A 19,813-nucleotide genomic window follows, 5' to 3' on the forward strand; every position below is an offset into this window, starting at 1 on the left:
CACAAAATGTTGTGGTTCTTGTTAGTTCCTTTTGAAGTGGTTCTGTAACACTAGAACACACAAAGATAGGTCCACACAGACGTAACCTCCAGCTAAAACCAACAAAATCACTAAACTTCAGAGTCTGGACTCATTTTCAGGCACCCTCGCACTTCATTCCTGTACCGCTTTTAATTCCATACATTGTAAGCTCCTGCTGTCGCACAATTCAAAACACTGAGCGCCTATCCCAACACTCTAACTACGCATGTGTTTCAGCATTTAAACACACAGACACACTCGTGTCGAGGAGAAAAGAGGATTATGACCACGGGGACTTTCCAGGCACATCCTCTGTAACCAGCGACAACACCAGTAACCGGTGCCTAGTGCCAGAGATACACATAACCAGATTATCACGGAAAGAATAGAGGTTAGGAGGAGGGCACCTTTTGCAATAGTGAGTAAATGTGTTTTATTGTCTTATATCTGCCTTAAGGAAAGTCTAATAGAAGAGGTGTGTTGATGTGCTCTTGCTGTTTTCTGATAATTTGACCAGTTTTCTCTGCTCCATAATGACAACAACTGTTGTCCAACAACCTTGTTCTGCAGTCAGTTAAACGAGACGGTTTGTTTAACCCAGCAACCCAGACTGAATCCGCACATGTAACAACACTAATTCAACAATAAAAGGATGTAAACATGAAAAAAGTGAAAGCCTTTGCTATTTCTGGCACCAGCGGGAGTAAACACAGGCTTAGCAGGTAAGGACGCAACAATGTGCACACACTACACAACCCATGAAGAAAGCAGAGCAAACCCTTGTTAAGACCAAACGTGTCTAAACTAGGCCTGCCCAATAAATACATTTCCTGTCATCATAATATCATCTAGAGGCCTTTGACAAATCAGATGGAGCACTTTTATGCTAGATGCCCGCCTCATCCGTAGACAAGGGTAAATGGGAGTACAATTTAAGTTATGTTGACTTTTTCATTCAGCTAATATATGAACAAAAGTATTTTCACACTTAACGATTATATATATCACTGATATTTTAATGAAAACCCTGTTTTTTTTTTTTTTTTATAAAAACTTCCAGGTAATAAATCATTATGTTGACCTCTTCTTTGTCGCCATGGCAAATCACCAGCTCCAATCTGACCCTATTATCTGTATCTTCTGCTCTCACGCCCGCTAGCTGCACGTCCTCTTTAACCACGACTATAAATCTCCTCCTTGGTCTTCCCTTTTCCCCATCTTGTCTCCAGTAGCTCCTTATCATCCTGCTTCCATGCTACAGCATCGAACCCTTCCCCAACGACTCAAGAGAAAAGTGATATGCAGATTAATCTGAAGCCCCCCGATTTCCTCAGACAGCTTGGGTCCTTGAATAATTGAGAGTGTGACATATCTTTAGGTTAATAATTCATAATAGTTGGAAAAAGTTCCCGTCATCATCATCATCATCATCATCACCATGCTGCCATTAGCTCGGTTAGCATCCGGGGGGGGGGGTGTGATCTTCATCATTGTGGTGATCATTTTCATTTGAGTGCCACCATATTGGCAGTGAGGTCACTCATTCGCCATCCCAACTGAAGGACTATAACTGATATCAAGGCCGGATATAGTCATGGGCAAATGGGAAAACCCAAATCAACCAATTGTAGATAAAATACACGCACAAAAATAAATAAAAGACAAATTATGTAGGATGGAAGAAGAGACAGACAGATGTAAAATAAATAAATAAATGTACCCTCAACAGGGCACAAACTAGAGTCTTGCTTGTGCCTGTCCCAAGCCAGGTAAATGAGGTGGATAGTCTCAAGAAGAGCATTTATATGACACTCATAAGACAAATAGATCAATGGAGAAGATAGATATATGAATAAATGAACTGATGATGGTTTTCTAAAGCATTTTAGGGGCTCAGAGGGATTTGGCACCCCAAACTCTCAGCACATCCAGACTTGTCCCTCCTGATATTCTACTTGCACCCAAAGTGGACTAAGTGGAGCTGGCTAAATGTTAGTTTTCATCGTTTTTTTTCCACAGAAAGTAAAAACACATTCATATTTTATCCATTTTGCTTGTACTGTTTGGGTTCCCCATTCCTCAGGAACCCCAAGACTCTCCACCTGGCTCCAGCTGAACCACCAGCAGCATCTGGATCCTTCACTGACATGTTTCCATCAGGGCTCTCTCTTATCTGCTGACACAAACCACACGTCTGGTTCCTGAGCAGACTGTGGTCGGGCAGAACAGCCGAAGGCGTCTCCCGGACAGAGACACCGCACACCTGGGGGAGACACGCGCGGCGTGCGCCGCCAATGCGCGCCCGCGCTGCTGTTTCATGTTTACGCAGCCGGTTCCTGCTCTTGTTTGTGCACGGACACATGACATGTCTCGGCAGATCGCGTGTGGAAGCTCCGCATAAATGCCCGCACACTTTTTAAAAATATATATTTTCTGTTTATCTACACACAGAGTCTCTCTTGAATGGATTAAAAGGTTTTCATCCGCGCGCTTGCTGTGTTTTCCGGTTTCTTACCGTTTCCGTTCCTTATTGAGGAATAAAACCCAATCCCCGGGTCGGGATCCGTTTTTATAGATTGCAAGGATCGTCCCTCTATCGGTTCATGCTTCCCTCCGCTCCCTCCTTCATTCAGCGACTGAATGAAACCGCTCCTCCTGTGGAGAGACGCCGGAGCAGGCGCACATCCCTCCTCCCTCCCTCCGCCTCTCTCATCCCTCCCTTCTTCACTCGTCTTTCTTGTGCAGAACAACAAGACGGAAAGTAGTAAAAAGGAGAGGAGCAGGTGATGGAGAAGACCCTGAGATGTGTTTTTGGGCTTCATGCCTTAAGATGAAAGAACAGGAGATGGCGTAAGATCAACAACCATCCATTTTCTGAACCTGCTGAATCTATTTTGGGGGGGTCACGGGGTTGCTGGAGCCTATCCCAGCAACTGTTGGGTGAAGGCGGGGTACACCAGTCTGTAGCAGCTCTAAACTTCATAACTGTGGAGTAACGGTGGAATTCACACAAAGGGAACTTGTGGGTTTTGGTTAAACAGGATCTTCGTTAAGAAAAAAAATAACAAGATTTCAAAACCTGCAGGGTCATAAAAACATGGGGGGAGGGGGGTGCATAAAATCAAAAGGCAGATTTCCTAAAGTGGACTGTAGTTTGGTGTTTGTTTGCATTAATTTTTTGATTGTTTATGATCCCAAACAGTGACTTTGTTCACGCAGTACCTTAAAAAACAGCAAGATTTTATTAACAATCTTTCAAAACCAAACATATAAAAGCAGAGCTCAGTTAAGGCTCGCTTCCACTGAGCGGTTTGTTTTCACGGCGCATGTGTGGTATAGACAGCTAGTGTCATTGCGTCTTTGTAGTACGACAACTAAGAAAGCAACAATTATGGAGGTCATCCAGCAGCTTGTCTTTTTATTTCTGGTACATCGTGTATAAAAGGAATTTAATGATGTTTGAAATAAGATTGTGGGTGGTTAAGATGAATACCGTCGGTGGAAACGTTAGCTTAAATGAATGCTATATTGGTGTTTTCTAATGTCATCATCACTTTCTGCCAATCAATGGGTGGCTACAGCAGCTCCGCCCCAACCGTTCCGTTCCATTTAGATCTACAACCGGTGGCGGTCCCCAAGACATACAGTTTAGTAGTGTTTAATGGGTTCGTTTTACAATGGAAACACTCAAAATACCAGACCAGACCGCTCAGTAGAAATGAGGCTTTAGGGTGTATTCAGACTGAAAAAGTCCATTGGTTTGGACTGAGTCTGCTTAATCTGGTCCGGATTGAGTCCAGAACCTTGCATTTCATCTATATTAAGACTAGCGTCTCCTGAAGATTCCGGTTTCTAACTAAAGCCTGTAAAAAGAAAACCACGCAACTACAGATTTCTTCAGTCATGGTCCTGGAATGTTGAGGGTGGGGCAAAGCAACGAGGGGTAGAAATTATGGAATTCCTACGTTTTGCAATGGGGATGTATCTATGTCAGGTACAACACTTTTTATTGCTACTTTGGCATGCTGCAAGGTGGTTACTGAGGAGGCAACTAAGAGGGTACACTGACAAGTGTTTATGGCATAAAAATGTGTATCATGTTAAAAGTTGTTTTAATGACATTCATCCAACCACATTTCAATGAGTTGCTGTTATGTCGCTGCTCCCGCTTGTCTGCAGCTCTCTGTTTACATTACATAAATCCCGGTTCCTAGTTCTGGACCTGGATCTGCTTGAGTCCATACAGACTGAAAATTTGTTCTGAATTATCGGGAAACACTTTAAGTGAACTAAATGTGTCCAGTCTGAATAGACCCTTAGAGGTCTAGATAAAATCTTAAGCCATAACTTGCAAACAACTCAAATCCAAATCAGGAGGAAAGACGTCTGCTTATGCCTTGAGGCTGAACTGAATGAACTGGCCATGAGCTTCTAAGCTGCTCAGCTCAGACTAGTTTCTCTTGTGAGGTTAAGTGAGGCTAAGTGAGGTTAGGTTCTGTGCGTCTTACAAGTTTGGATCTACAAGATGTTTTTAAAGACTTACTCTTATAAAAATTGTCTTTTTGGTGTGTTTTTTTTTTACATGTTTTGTGGCATTTTTCTGATAGTGGAAGACATACATTAAGAAAATTAGCTTAAATTTGCGTTTCTGAGTATTTCTTTATTGAAATCATTGTGAATTAGGAAGAGATGAAAAATATAGTGTTTGTAAAATTAAAAAAAAGCTTATTTGCTATGTAGGCAACAAGCTCCCTGTCTTGCACCATTCTGATGTGTCTATGCAGACAAACAGATCTACCGGTATTTCATCTTTGCTTTTCTTGTCTGAGCTGGCTCTGGGTCAAAACTGTACGGCTGGATAGCTCCAATATTGCTCGCCATTTTTGTTACACCTGTAATGTTCGGCTGGGGGTTGTAAGGGGCTGTAAGCTAACGGGAGAGCTCTTATCATCAGGGAGGGGAAGGAGTTGGGGTTGAGTGGAATAGATAGAAACAGATGACAGAACCCCAGCGCACAATACTTTCTCCAGATTCTAATTTCAATAAGCCTACTAAAAACTTTGGTATTGGCAGAATCTTTAAGATTTTTTTTTAAATAGTTGGTATGGTCATGAATATGACCACCACCGTCAGGGGGGTAAGTCAGGCGTGCAGGCCTCCGGGCTACCAGGTAGCTAGCGGCTAGTGGAACTTGAAATGAATGGCCGCCATGCAGAGACATTTATGTATCGCCCAGTCAAAGCTGCTACCGGCTGGCCATTTGAGCAGCCGCCACCCAGGTGTCGCTCAATTTGGTAGTGGCTGTCATTGAACTGCCACCGCACAACCTCAAAAATGTGCCCAGGCGGCCACTAATCGATGTCAACGTTAAGAGAAAAATCATCCAATCGTCGTAAAATGTAAAAAAAGTAACTGTAGCCTCCCGATTATAAATATTACTGAGAAGCCACACGGCAAATTTGCTAAAAGACTTGTATTTTGGTCGGCATGCACTTCGGGATACATGAGCGAAGTCTCAGAGGGGAAATTCTAATGAGCTACTATCGCTCTGCAGAAACTATGTCCTAGAAAACAACACAGGTTTTTAGATTTTGGCTAAAAACGGCACAATCCTAGTAAAACGACCAGTGGGAACAATTTGAAAATGGATCAAAAGATGATCAGCATCTTGAAGGACTAAATGCATTTTCTGACAAGGATGCTAAATTTCAGGATAGACTGAAAAATATTTTCCTCTGTTCCATCTATGACCTCCATCTTTGAAATTCAGCAGAAAGAATTCCAATCCTCTCTATTGATGCTGTTCTGATGTCCGGCTGGGCTCAGTCTCATGGACGGAGAAGCCTAGTTTCCCTTTAAGGGTGTCCGAGGGGAGTCACTCCTCATCTGAAATGAAAAGTGCTGTGGAGGGGGCAGTTGGAAATCTGATCGATACGTCTCAATTACCCTTGCGGGGGATGTTTTTCATCTATGAAGCACTGGTAGGAGATTTCAGGACAGATCTTTGACTTGCTTAAGACTTTTTAAATCTCCTTTGACCAAAGAAACATGTAGCGTAAAGAATTGTGATCAGTCTGGAGTACGCTGAAGGTCTTCATTTGCACTCTGCATTCATGTCATTACAGCGCATAGGCATTAAAGCATGCCAGTTTGACTGCAATTGATTTTTCCAGCCGATAAGTGGTGTTTTTTTTCCTTCCTTTAGTCCTGCAGAGAGGAGACTTTCCAGTGACCGGAGGTGAGGAGCAAATAGGTGAAAGACGGAGCGGAGTCCAGAGGAGGTGGAACCTCTGAAACCGGGTGAGGAAAAAGCAAGAGAAGTTTTTGTAGGTAGCATCCCTTTAGGCACCATTGATCCGAATTATGTCTCAGTGTGAAGCCTTGGCGCTAATTTGCACCTCAGGGGAGCATCCCAAATGCTCACAAAACAACACATTTGAACTTAGAGACACAGCTTGAAACACACCAAAACTACACCATGCCTCATTTCAGCTAAATGGATGACTGACAGATGTGCACAAAGTGTCAGTCCGTATGCACCACATTCAGCAATCTCCAATTTTCTTCAGTATTATAGCTTTGCCTGTGGAATAGTCCAGTGTTTGCTTCTAAATCACCTATGGGTGTTTCAAGCTGTTTTGAGTCCTCTTTTTGTTATTAAGACCTGCTTATTTTCTAACACTAGAATGCACGTTTAGCCTTGAATGTAGTTTTTAGATCTAATTTAAATTAAAGCTCTAAACAGCATTGTATGTCCCCCTGGTGATACTCCCACTTGACCTTCCCCCACTGGCTGAGTGGCTGCTACACATGATAAAAACTAAAAAAAACATGATTTTCATCAGAGAAGGACTTTAATATGTTAATGTATCGTAATGTATGTTATCTTTTCTTAGGTAAACTTTTTCTATCATATTGTATCTGAACCTAGCTTCACTTTTATTGTACCTGAAAACTAAATTGTCTTTTTTTTTACTGGTATTAATGCATCGTATTGGAGCACCGTGTATCTCAAAGGGTAACACAACAGGACAGTTGTAGGCTGACTCCACTCTCACCCCAGATTTGAAAAATGCAAAAAAAAGAGGGGTTGGAATGAGCGGGAGAGGTGTGGTTTGGATCTGTGATTGACAGTGACAGTGAGGTTAGCTGGAGGTACAGTCGTCTTCAATATGGAGAGAGGTACCCACAGAACTTTCTGTTGAGGTTGAGGATTTTTCTCCTCCACCTTCTCCCAAGGCAGGTGCTCGTGGTCCAGACCAAGGAGACTCATGTCTGAGTGGTCAAATACCGCTAGCATCATAAGCTGATAAAGGCTAACGCATTACGCAAACAATCCTGAGTGAAACGTTCATTGCAAGTCCCATCACCAAGACGGAGTTCACGAGATTCAATGCCAATTGCACTTAACCACTGTTGCCGAACTTCCAAGTCCACTGAAAATGCGTGCAAGCTAGTAGATAAAACTAAAGCTAACGAGCTAGCAGAATCAAAGATGGGCGAGGCTTTTATACTGGAGCTACAGAGCATATTCACATGAAACTTCTGAAATGACGTGGGACCAATTAACCAATCACAAAACTCTTTAGGGGGCAGTACACAGACGGTTTTACACTACAATTGCAGGTATTAAAAAAGTTTATCTTAAATTGTCAAAAATGAGGCAAAGACCAACAGACAGCAATTTTAAAGCCCCATTTACAGGGTAAAAAGCCAAAAAAAGTTGATTTTGTGTTTTGTTACCCTTAAATGTATCGTAACTTCTTTGCCTAGCCAAACTCTTACAAATATATCTTATCTTAATGTAGCTTTATTTTTATCTCGTATAAACTTTCATTTTGCGTTAATGTACTGTATCAAAATGTATTGTATCTTAAAGTAACTTAACAGAACTTTTTGTAACAATTATAATATCCTAGCTTTTCTTATTGTATCTTTGATATCGTCAATGTATTGTATCATATTTTATAGTTTTGTCTTATTAGTATCTTATCACGTTTTTGTTACCCTTTTTTTCTTCTCTTGGATAAGTTTTTACTCATTAAAGGAAAAGAAAACAAAACAAAAAACCTCTAACCCGTAAATTACCAATAACAATCAAAGATTATTAGGTGTATAGCATCTGGATGAAAGGTTGTGAGTGTCTGGAAATTGCTTCTGGTAAATAAGGCTAATGGAGGCCAAGTCCCATCACACAATCCTCCGAGGTACTCACAAAGATGGTGCTCAAATATTGTGCTTGATTTCACTGTGTCGCGCTAATGTAGCCGTTCTATTTTATCTTTCAACGCACAAAGCTCCTGATTATTCATGAGCTGCCTCCCACTCATTGTGCCAAGCCACTGAAGCAATTGTAAGTCCTGCTGATTTGGATCCACGGGGGAGCTGTAAAACAAAACCAAATGATGAGGTGCACAGTGAGCAAATGAGCGCTGATCGTTTGAGAGCCAAACCGATGAGCGTCACGGACGTGCGGGTGAGAGTCCTACATCTGCTCAATTAAACAGGATTACACATCCTTTGCTGTTTGTGCAAACACGGACAAGCGGGTGGCGGCACACACGAGCGCCCACTGCTTCGTTCTTTTCTGTCCACTTCAGGCTATTGCAGCACATAACATTTTAATTCAAGCTTCCATGGCTGATGTTTTCTGGCCATCATCAATGAGGATAGAAATCGTTTGGCGAATGCTCACGAAGCTCCAGGGCTAACTGTTGCACACACAATCTGATCAAGGCCTTTCTCTGATACGGTCCAATCTTAATGTTCCAACATGGAGGAACAGACTTAAGCAGAACAATATATCAATACCTAGATTTCCTCTAGATATAGTTTAGAATCGAAAGTAAAAAACCAAGCAGGGGTTCGAACTATTTGGCTCTAGTGCATGAAGATGACACCTTTCACACATGTCTAAAGCTACATTTAAATCACCCTCGGTAACACGTTCCAACAGACACCTCTAAAGTAAAGTCTTTGTCAGGGGTGTCCAAATCCTGGCCTCGAGGGCCAGTGTCCTACATGTCTTCTAACTAACCTGACATTGAAACTGTTTATTGGCTAAACACACCTGATCCAGGTAATCAGCAGCAGATAAGGCAGGATTTCAGGAAAACCAGAAGGAGGTCGATCCTCAAGGCCTGGATTTAGACAACCCTGGTCTATGTAAATGCACATTTTAGGCAAAACTTTTAAGTTTATGCGTCACAATGTAAGTTTCCATGACCATTTTCGAGCTCTATCTACAGAACATGTCTATTGAACGCAAGTTTATAAGCTAAACCAGCTTGAACTTTGACCAATCAGGGACTTGGATTTGGTAGTGATGTACGGATGGCGTCCTTTTTAAATCCAACTGTTTGAAAATTTATGGAGGAGGAGAAATTAATAATTTCTGAAAATATGAGACCAAGTCTTTTATATTGTCACGGAACGGACAGACGTCTGGTTCCAAGTGCAGAAGGTTTATTAACACAGCTAAAAGTCCACAAATCTAAATCAGGGTCAGACAGGCAGAAGTCAGCAACAAGCATGGGAGAATCAGAGGGAAACCAGAGTGGTCAGGATTCAAGCAAGGGTCGGGGCAGGCGGCAACAAGCATAAACAAAGACGAAGCAGGATCAGGGGAACAGGAGATCAGGTCAGGATGAAATGCTCGATATGGAGGCTGAGTAGCACAAAAAATACTTCGCAATGAGAGAGGCTCTGAGCATTGCTTAAGTGTCCTGTGGGTGATTAGCAAATGAGAGTCAGCTGAGAAGCATCCAGGAACTGTGGGCTGGGATTGCTGGGAGATGAAGTGCATTCAGTACTCTGGAGATTGCCAGAGACCAGAGAGGGAGACAGAGAGCGGACCCCTGACACATGTATAGTAAAATCAATGTAATAGAAAACTCCTGGATCGAGATATGCATATTTGCACCTCTTCAACCTTTTGTACCAATACTCGTTCAACTGTAGGTGGTGGACATGCACTAGTATCGGGTAGTTAAAGCTCAGTGTCAACATTGCATGATAACTGCCATATCCCCAGTGTAAATCTTGCATCAAGAAAAAAAAAACTCCTATGTAGGCAAGCAGTTCCTAACTCCAAATACAGTTAAAAAGAAACAATACTGAACATCACATTTAATTCCAATCACCAATATACACACTTTCACCTTTTTCTGTTCAGTTACAAAAAAAAATAGGTGCTCCTCTGCACGATTCACCAACGGATTCACACGTGACCTAGAGTGTTGCAAGAATAATAATCCCAAAGTGCAATTTATCTTTCTGCCTCTCCACCCCCTCCAGCCACACTGACCTTTTGCCATCAGTCATACTGCTTTGCAAAAGCGTGCAAACACATGTAGGGCACGTAAGAGAGGCGCACAGGTCATACGTTGCTGTGACACTGCTTTTTGAAAATGTATTAAGACAAAACTGCTTTTTGTTCATATTTTTTATCAGAACAGCCCCTCTGATCATCTATTGAATTATGTTAAAAGCATTCCAATTAAGCAGTTTTTAGGCAAAATCAAAAAAATTGTGTAGTTTTCTTGGACATAGTTTCTGCAGAGCAGCAGGAGTTCGTTAGAAATTTGACTCTGAGTTGTGGGCGGGACTGTTACCATGGAGAAAACCCACCCCTTCCCATTATCCATCTGTTAACGAACGCTACCCTCTAGCTTACAGCCCCTCAAAACCCCAAACTAAGATTAGCAGTGCACCAAAAATGGTAGGCAATATCGGAGAGACCCAACCGTATGGTTCTGAACCAGAAGGAGTTTGTGGCACTGCCCATCGTATTTTCTACATCACAATTACACTCTTTTTCAAACAGCATTTTTTTCACCTCCTCCTGATTCACAACTATTTGAATAAAATGATTACAAATCCAATTTTAAGCAAAAAAAAAGTCACAAGAACATGTTAAAAGACCATTTTCATCTGAGTGGGTTTTTAAAGATATCGATAAAAAAAAATTGTGAGGTTAAAAAAAAGCTCAAATAAACAATTTTCAGCAAATGAGCTCCTCCTATCACATCAGTTGTTTTTATTATTTGATGCAGACTTTTATTGTGTAAAAGTTCCCATTTCTGTTCTGCTGACAAGGGCTTGCTGGAGCCAATAAGTCCGCCTTAAGTTCCCATTTGCTCTCAGGAGCCTGGTAATGTAATTGTTCTCCCTGCAGCATTTTACAGCACTTGTTTCACTTGTTTAACTTTCAATCAGCGAAAGAGAAAAGTTCTGGCACATTTGCATTGATAGACAATGAAAGTTTCTCCAAACTCAAAAGAGTCCGCCTTACCTCTCAACTCTCATTCTTCTTTCAGAGATTTTTTTATTTTATATTTTTTCAGCTGTTCCACTGAATTGAAGAAGCAGCTTGTCTCTGTAACACGGCATCAATTAAACAGGAGTAATGATGCCATCAGCCAGCACGCTTTTGATAAACTAGTTCAATCGGCAACCCAGATACAAGAGCAAAGGGGGAAGGTTTGAGAGGCAGGGGGAGATTTCAAGCAGAAATGAAACTGCACATGCCGAAGAGAGAGCGTGAAAGCATGACGGGAAAAGAGGAAGAGAAGGGGAGAAAGAAGAAAATGAGTGACATATGTGATGCAGGAGAGGGGAAGGAGGGATAGACGCAGATGGGCAAGACATGATGGATGTGAAAAGAAGGGATGAAGGGGATAAAGGGGGGAGGTGGATGTTGAGCTTGTGAGTGGGTGACGTGACAGCGAGCAGGGTTGGGTAATGATGAAGATGAATCCACTAATGCAAATGCCTTGTATTTGTGCTGAACATGCAGCTCGTTCCTACAATGTTGCACCTCTCCGTCCACTTTCCTGCATCTCATCACTGTCAAAACAAAAAGAATAAAAGCACAGAGGGACGCTTTTTCTTCTTCAAATGTCAGCAACAAAAAGGAAACTGAAATAAGGAAAGAAGAGTGGTCTACAGTGTGGAACATACACCGACCTCTTTATTTCACATCTCTTAATGCACAAAGTTAGGTAAAATGGGTTCAAAATTTTGAACCCAAAACGTTAAAATACAATCTTCCACCTTAAATTCAAGTATCTCATTATTAAGTTATTTCATAAAAAAACAGCATCATGAATGAAGTAAGTATGATTTAGGTACCTTAGTTTATGCAGAAATTCACCTCCGAGATGTGGGCGGGACCATTAGAGTGAAGCAACACCGCCCCCTTTTCCCTCCCTGTTCCTGATATCTCTTTTTACACTCTCTCCTACTAGCTTACCTAAGCAGTAGCTTAAAAATGGTGATCAACGCTGGAGCTATCCAGCCAAGTTTTGAACGAACAAAAATGAATGCTATCGTACATAGCAATGTGGCAACAGAAAGAAAGATTAGCAAAACGCAAAAGCTATTCTTACGGGAATTTTTAAAAAAGTCAATCGCAGCTAAATGCTACATGGCCAACAATTCACATTAATTATGTTGCGCTTACATAACAGAAAAGTATTCAAATTGTTGTCTTTGCTTCTAAGTTAGCATAGATGTATTAGTGAAATATTGACATAATCCGCCTATTTTTCTGTTTTTTTTTATTACAAACAGCTTTTGAAGATTAAATGTAAATCAAATTCCCTCAAAAGACCATTTGATAGAGCAGAAAATATGAATATGTAAAATTATTATATACAGCAGTTAGTTTTTATGTTTTAATCTCACTCAAACAAGAAGTGAAATGTTTCCTTCTTGCATTCCGACATCTGTCTAACCTTTTATTCCCAAAAGGCAGGAATTCAGACATCATAAGAAAAAAATGGCCCTTCATTCATAAAGACAAAGCCTAAGATAAATGTAAAAAAAACTGTAAATTTCAGCATTTCAGAAGTAGGTAATCTTATCAGTAGAATAACAACAGCACCACAACTGCTTATGAAAACCTTAAAGAAAGGCTGCCCACAAGTGTTTTGGTGGCTTTTACTGTGACAAGATGGAGAGCAGGAGTGGGTGGATTAGGCTGAGAGTGTCTTTATGTTCAATAAAGTCCAGGCAGAGGTTAATTACAGTATTTAACCTGTTTTGTTGACCTCCAGCTCACCGTGAAACCCAAACATGAAGGAAAAAAACTCAGCCTGCCTGCAGAAAAACAGCAGATTTAGATTGTGGCTTATTTGCCTATTTCTTTGGTGAGAGTTTGATCAATAAACCTCATTGGTGGAGAGCTAATGTGCAGCTTGAGATAACAGATGCTTTATTTCCATTTTATCCCTTCTTTTTGCTCTAATTTCCTAGAAGAAATGGCTTTTCGGATTGTATGATAGATGTTTTTGCAATTATTGGTCTTCTTTTCTCAGATAATAATTCATTATCATGAACATTTTTATCATTATAAATGATTAAATAAATCAAACTTTCATTTAATTTCATTAGAAATAGTTGTACAAAGGTTTTAAGTTATAATGATAAAAGAAAAACAAATTAAATTTAAACTGAAGTCAACAAATGTTCATTAGAAAAAACATTTTAGCCAATTTCTGTAGTAAACTTTATTTGGAAGGAATTAACAGGCATGCTGTGTAAAAAAAAAGAAACAAAGAAAATGTGACAAACAGGCAAAACAAAGACAATGGACATTTTTAAAGTTAAAGCTTTGTTGTGAAAAATCTGTATATCTTAAACGCTAAAATAGTAAAGTAGCAACCACAGCTGCTCAGAGAACATTTGAGCAAATCCAACTCTTAATTCTAAGTGTCAAGTAGGGAGGCATTGGATTCTAGTTTTACAGTTTTTGGCATTAAATGAGTGAGGATTTGAACCCACAATCTCAGGGTGGACATTCAACCACTCAGCTTATATGTTTACAGACTACTAATCACTGAAGAGGCTTTTACTTTGTGGGTTATCTGCTCTTTTTTTACGGTTTGGTGGTAATTTTGCAACCAAGTTGTGAAGAACTCTGACTTCAAGATATGAGAAAGATCAGCCTAAAAAAGACTGATAATCTTGGGATGGAAATGATAAACAAAAAAGGACATTTGCACTAAGCAATTTAATGTCAAAAGTCAAAGTTTGTTTCTTTAAATCCCGTGTTTACATCAAAACAAAACACCAGGGAGTTTCTGTTTGTTATTCTTCAATAATAAATAACAATGTATCAAAAAAAAAAAAAACTAATTATTGTCTCATTGACAAATACACAGAAAATTGGAAATTCATGCCAATATTAAGCAGTAGCAATTACAGAGGAAGTGGGGGCCTAAACGTGAACCATGTGGAACTCCATGATAAATTGGAAAAAGAAGTTGGAAAAAACTAACAAAAAAAGAGGTAAAAGGTTAATTTCAATGACAGTAAACCAAATTAATGTCAACATAATGCATAGATTTAACATGCGCGACCTCTGATTGGAAGATTGCAGGTTAGATTCCAGCCTTGTCCGCCAGTGTGTCAAAGTGTCGTTGGGCAAGACACTGAACGCTTTGCACATTTACTGTCAAAACAATGCAAAAAGTTTTAAAAGGCTTATTTCAATTACAGAAACCAAATAGGGTTCATTTCAATGATGGAAAACCCAAGTGATGTGAACACACATTTATTTAACTTAATTAATTAAAAGTGTTCATTTCCATCCAAAAGGGGTGATTTCTGCTTTTTTTAAATTAGTAATAGATGTTAGGAGAGTATTTTTTTATTTAGTGAAAAAAATAGTGTGCGAAACATCATGTATATCTGATGCTTACTTTACTTTAAAAAAGGCTTATTTTCAAAGAGACAGGATCTATACAGTAAATAAAGTTAAGTGGGGGCCTAAACATGAGCCATGTGGAACTCCATAAGAAAAAATTATTACTTTAGAAAACAAGTTAATCACAAAACCTTTTTTTAAAATAAACTGATAGGCTGATTTTAATGACAGAAACCCAAATTAATGTGAAAACAATATATTTATTTAATTTTTTCACATTAAATTGTGTTTTTTTCCATCCAAAATGGACAATTTCTACTTTTTTTTCGTAGTCATTGAGACGTAAAAATAAGCATTTTTTATTTAGTAAAAATTTAAAGTTAGTGAGTGAAACATAATTTAAAATTGATACATACTTTGTTTTTAAAAACATTTGCTTTTCATCTAAACAGCGACTAAAGTTAAGTTCTAAACGCCAAACTTCAGTTTTATGGAATGACAGCCTTTAGAATCAATCGTAAATTTGAACTAACTGACTTTCACAGTGATGAATGGTGTGAGCTGAAACTAACCAATGATCCTTCACTTTTCATGCAGGCTGACTGATTACTTTAAGTTAAAAAAAAAAAAAAAAGGTCAGCCACATTTTTAGAGGAATTATAGGGCAGCTATAAATGAACACGGGTGGGGTGAAATAAATTATAAAGCAGCCTTATGATCAAAGAATGACTATGTTCCACTACGAGGGAGTGGTTCATGTATAATGAGCGTTTTCAGGGTGCTGTGATGAAAGGGCAGGAGGTGAGGGACCCACAGGGCCGCATTTAGGTCCCGCCCTCTCGTACTTTTGTTGACTCATCACATTCATCCCCATGGTTCAGACTTTCATTTCCTTTAAACACTTTTTAAATCCTTTAGCCTAACATTCCTTTTGATCCTTTCCTCATTTTTTGTCTTTCATATCTAGAGAACACTTTTTTTTAGTATCTTTTCCCGAATTGGTCAGTCCTGCTAATCCCTTTCTATAATTTTGCCTTCCACTCCAAGAAAACCAAATCTTATACTTAATCTCCCTCAGCTCCCAAACGGAGTCTGCAGAGAAAAAAATGTTCTACTTGAAAGCACAGCGACTGTGGCTGAGGCGGCGTCAGGCAGTCAGTGTCCCGGCATTAAATTGAAAGGAACATTTCGGGGGGGAATCTGAGAAACGCTGCTGCATTTGCTCTCAAACCGCCGCGCGCTTGCACAGGCACTCTGACACACACTGAGTGGTGGTTTGGAGACGGCGTGGGAGTGCATACGCCTCCGTTTCCCAAAATAACCAACAGATGAGGGGCAGCGAGGCAGGGAGGCAGGGCGAGGTTGGTACAGGGGAGATATAAATGGATGCTAATTGTACGGCTCCCTTAGATTGCACTCAAATCCGGCAGATGTGTACACAAACACACACACAGTGGTGTGAAAAAGATCCCTCTCGCACAAGTAAGTTCTCATTAAACCTCCCATGGAGGTTTGGAGCCATGCACACGCACCAGATTAAAATGGATAATAATTCCATGGCTTTCAGACGCCATCCAAATCCAACCAAAAAACTCTAATGTGCTTCTTCCATAATCTCATCCTTTCCAAGAACAGAGTGCTGCTGCTTTCTAAAGCTGCACAGACTCATGTCTCAACCGCTGACTGTGCAGACTTTGGCTGTCTGAGCTTAAAAACTCCCATCAGTTCCACTCGGATGCACTGAATCAGGGGAAGCTGCATCCCATCACGCTGAGTCCCGCCACAGAGATACCCCCTAACTTTGATTCTGACCTTCCAAAACACAAGAGGAAGAATAAAAGTAGCTCTAAATCTGAATGTTTCATAATTATAGGGTTGAATTTGCAGCCACAGTGTGAGGATAAAACAGGACAGAGGAAACAGACAAAACTATTTATTGCAAGGATTTTCCTTCAGCTGAAAAAACAAAGCAAAACCATGTAATTCTATGAGATGTTGGCTTTTTTCCCCTCTCTCTGCTAAATAAACTCTGAACTCTCCTGTTTCTTAGATCAACATAGTACTTCCCATTGGAGGAAGTCAAGCTGTTACAGAACAGCTCAGTTTGTGGTCCAACTTCTCCATCTGCTGGCCACAGAAAGTATAGCAGGTTTGTGCTTTAGGAAGCAGGAACAAAGATGGAAATCTACAACAAATCAAAATGACCCACAGAATTTTAAAAAAGTACAGTTAAAGAGGCAAAAGCAGTCTCAAACAAAAGCAAAACTATGGAGAGAATATAGTGTCATCCCATTTGTGTGTGTGTAATTCCTGATTTGTAACATTTGTCTTCACTTTTGTGTGTAACTTTGGATTGTTCGTAATTCTTGATTTGTAACTTTAACATGCAGACACAAGTAACAAATTAAGAATTGTGCACACACAAATCCAAAGTTACACAAACATGCTGACAAAAGTTACAAATCAAGAATTATGCATGCACAAACTGGATGATACTATGTTCTCTCCATATAAACCTTCTCAAGCTGGAGAGATTTTACTGAAAATGATCCAGTTGCTGGTTTATTTAAACACAATGTGCAGAATATATATAAAACCTTGACTTTGACATATGTGTAGTACGGCAATAAAAATTATTCTGACACATTAAGTAATAGCTGTTTATTTATCAATAGAACTCTATGAGATTTTGGGTTGTTGGTACAGCGGTTACTTCCTGTTTGGACTGTGAGAGGGGGAGGACTCACTCAGTCCGGTTCTCTTATACAGTCAATGCTTGACCCTCAGCATTAAGGGGTTGGATTTGGAGGTTATACTTGTGGCTATTATCTCACTGCTCCTCCGGGTTATCACACATCTGGAGGATGTGTGATAACTAATGGGAATTCACCCTTAACTTACAAGTACTGCTTTGTACTACTTCGTTTTTACTTGGAATGGCTACTGAACTTCAGCTCTGTCCCATGTTGCTGACAGTATCATTTAAAAATGTGGATTATGGTGCTTCGTAGCAGCTCAGATAAGAACAAGTGCAGTTGAAAAGCGGGTCATGCAAGGAGTCTACTCTTTAAAAAAATGTTAATTGTTCTGGTACGGTCTTGAAATGTATATGACAGATACATATCGGGATATGCATCGTATCACCAAACTCTTGCCAATACACACCCCTAGGGTCCTTGGCAATCACCCAGTAAAAAAATAATTTTAGTTGTTGTGGAAATTCATGTCAATACAAAGCTTTGGCAGTTACAAAGAAATTTGCATTTAAACAAAAAACTGAAATAATTGAAATATAACAGAAAACCCAATTAATGTGAACTTACTGTCAAGCGTCCATCCATCCATCTTTAGAACTCGTTGAATTTCTTTTGGGGTCACAAGGCTATCGGAGTCGACCCAGTACACCTTGAACAGGTCCTGTCGATTAAAGAACACAATGTATTTAAATAACATTAAAATACACTATTTTCATCCAAAATTGACTACTTCTCCAATGATTCATGGGAAGAAAAAAAAATCATAAATTGGGAACTTTTCATAAATGCCCAAAGGTCACAATTAGATTTTATGCTTATTTGCTTGTTTATTTTTTGTTTTTGCTTCAAGTAGCATTTTCTGATTCTGAAAATATTTTAAAGAGAAACATCAAAGTTCAATGTAATGAACATATGACCTTATGTGACATTTCTGCACAAACTTTAATGCTAAAGTTGTGATACATTTGCTTCTGGTTGAAATGTAAATAACCACTACTATGAAAATTGTGTTCTTAGGTGTTTTTAACATGTTCTTGAGGAATTTTTCTGATTGTGAAGGAGATAGACGAGTTTAGTGAGCAGGGAGTCCAAGTTTGTCTAAATCAAAGTTTCTATTGCATTAAATACTATGCATCAGGCTTTACATACTACTCATTTCATTTTTGAGAATATTCTTCTGAGAGTTGTCCATCTTCATTTACATTTTTTCATCATTCAGTTTTACACCTCTTTGTTCTGCATGGCCATGTACGTAGTCTCATTCAGGTGCTTGGTATGTTGAACTGCACAATACTTATTTTCATCTCATCATGGAAAAAGAAACAAGTCTGACATGTTTACAATTACTTCAGGAATTTAATCATGGAAAAAACTGGTTCTTTTGCCTCAGTCTTTAGAGATCTTCTTGACTTCATGTGCAGCACAAATGTTTGCTATTTCTTGAGACTCTTGATTTTTCAGATCTGTTTTCAACCTTTTTATACACATTTTAAGTTACTTAATTTTTGCTTCAAAATATTCTGTCTTTTTGGTTACCATCAGTAAATGACTTTGTATTGTGTATTTTGTACAGCCCTAACGAGGATATTATCCTCTGTGAGAGATTGTATGCTACAGTGTGTTATGATATCCTCAACAATAAAATAACATACTATTACTTTTTTAGTTTTTGCTAAAGCGGCTAAGCACGTCCAAAGTCTGGCCAGTGGGTCAAATATGGCCTTTGTTAAAATTTCCACGGGCCAGAAGACTCCTGTCATAAAATCAATTATATGCGTCTTCCAGCACTTTCTAAAATATTTGTGTTGTACAATATCTTGATTATAAACCATTTAAAACCTGCGGCAACACTTCTGTGTGACCATTTTTGTGACATGATCTAGCTTAATACTAAAATGCCAACCAAAAAAAAAAAAAATAATAATAATTTGTTTGCCTAATATGTCAAGAGACTGTCCGTTTTCAAGACATGCTCATTAGTAAGCACTTTATAAGAAATGCTAATTATGTTAAGCTAACTAACTAAATAGTCCATGGTCTTTAAGTGTAAAATTGACTATTAACATTTTGGTAAAATGTATTTAGCTGTTTTTCTATTTTATGGAAGAAAAATAAGTATTTCAAAGTAAGTAATAACAATTTCATTAAAAAAATTAATTTGCATTTTAATGGTAATATAGGGTTCAAAGAATAAAGGTTGGCTCTCACAAATATTCTCCTCACCAAATCTGGCCCTCTTTGGGAGTAACAGTTGACACCCCTGGTCTAAACGGACGAATATTAAAAGATTTAACTTTAAAAAAGTGGGTGAAAAAAGAAAAGAAAGAAAAAAAAAGGCTTTTGGTTCAAGAAAAACCATGTGCGCGTCTTTTCTGGACATTACGGT

The 19,813-nt window shown here is 39.3% G+C and overlaps 1 protein-coding gene and 1 long non-coding RNA gene across 3 annotated transcripts in view; both read right to left on the minus strand.

The window, feature by feature from the left end:
- Positions 1 to 2,709, minus strand: part of slc8a4b (solute carrier family 8 member 4b) — a 108,390-nt gene extending 105,681 nt beyond the window's left edge. Inside the window, exon 1 of one of the 2 annotated variants that reach the window (XM_024287970.2) lies at positions 2,537 to 2,709. The gene's annotated coding sequence lies outside the window, so the exon portion shown is untranslated. The remainder of the gene's footprint in view (positions 1 to 2,536) is intronic. The other variant, XM_024287971.2, reaches the window with a different exon arrangement.
- A 13,880-nt stretch (positions 2,710 to 16,589) lies between these two features.
- Positions 16,590 to 19,783, minus strand: LOC112155930. The gene is made up of 3 exons (XR_002920883.2): positions 19,651 to 19,783; positions 17,995 to 18,088; positions 16,590 to 16,856 (listed from the first exon to the last, which is right to left on the minus strand). It is a non-coding gene; the product is annotated as an uncharacterized LOC112155930 (long non-coding RNA).
- Between the last annotated feature and the right edge of the window lie 30 nt (positions 19,784 to 19,813).

The sequence above is a fragment of the Oryzias melastigma genome, linkage group LG18, assembly GCF_002922805.2.
Source record: "Oryzias melastigma strain HK-1 linkage group LG18, ASM292280v2, whole genome shotgun sequence".
Lineage (NCBI taxonomy): Eukaryota > Metazoa > Chordata > Actinopteri > Beloniformes > Adrianichthyidae > Oryzias > Oryzias melastigma.